This window comes from Pteropus medius, unplaced genomic scaffold (genome assembly GCF_902729225.1).
Source record: "Pteropus medius unplaced genomic scaffold, Ma_sr-lr_union100, whole genome shotgun sequence".
NCBI classification, from domain to species: Eukaryota; Metazoa; Chordata; class Mammalia; order Chiroptera; family Pteropodidae; genus Pteropus; species Pteropus medius.
The window spans coordinates 2,194,059-2,194,736 of record NW_024350399.1 but is presented as its reverse complement, the minus strand read 5'-3'; positions in this window follow the sequence as shown (position 1 = coordinate 2,194,736).

The following is a 678-nucleotide window of genomic DNA, read 5'->3' as shown; positions in this document are numbered from 1 at the left end:
ATAGATAAGAATACATACACACACACTGCAGTGCTTTTTGCCCTTGCACATTGAAAGAAATCAGGTAAGTTTAACAAACAAAGTTAAGAAACCAGAAGCTGGCTCTTTGCCTTCTGTTCTCTGTTTCAAGGTTTCAAGTTTTTCCGGTTTTTGTTTTCTTACAGCTAGGGAGTAATGGTGGGGTTTACAGTAAGTGGAGAATAAAGGGTCTTCATTTTCAAGGTATAATTAGAGTTCAAAGAGAGATCAATATAAGAGGATCTTGTGCCATTGTAGTAAGTGGTAACCGTGGTTTCAGCCTCAGAATTTTGTGATTTTCTCTGCATGGCTCTGCACACTGATGCAGCACACATTCTAAGTAAGTGTGTAGCTTATAACAATTGGCTGAGTCCACCTTAAACTGCCACTTGATTCATACAGGGATTCTATGCCAAACCACTTTGGGGCATGGGAGGTATTTCCCTGGTTTATAAATGAGACTGGGAAATACTCTTGGGATTTGAGGTGTTAGAGAAAGTTCTAGTACCCATATACCCTTCCTGACCCCTACTCCAGTCCCCAAGGAGAAAAAGGAACGGCCTGAGTCTGATCTTTTAAAGTATGCCTTTAACTTGCCTGAAACTGGCCTTATGGCAAAGGAGAGATGATACTGCTACTCATTTTATACTAAATCTCGGA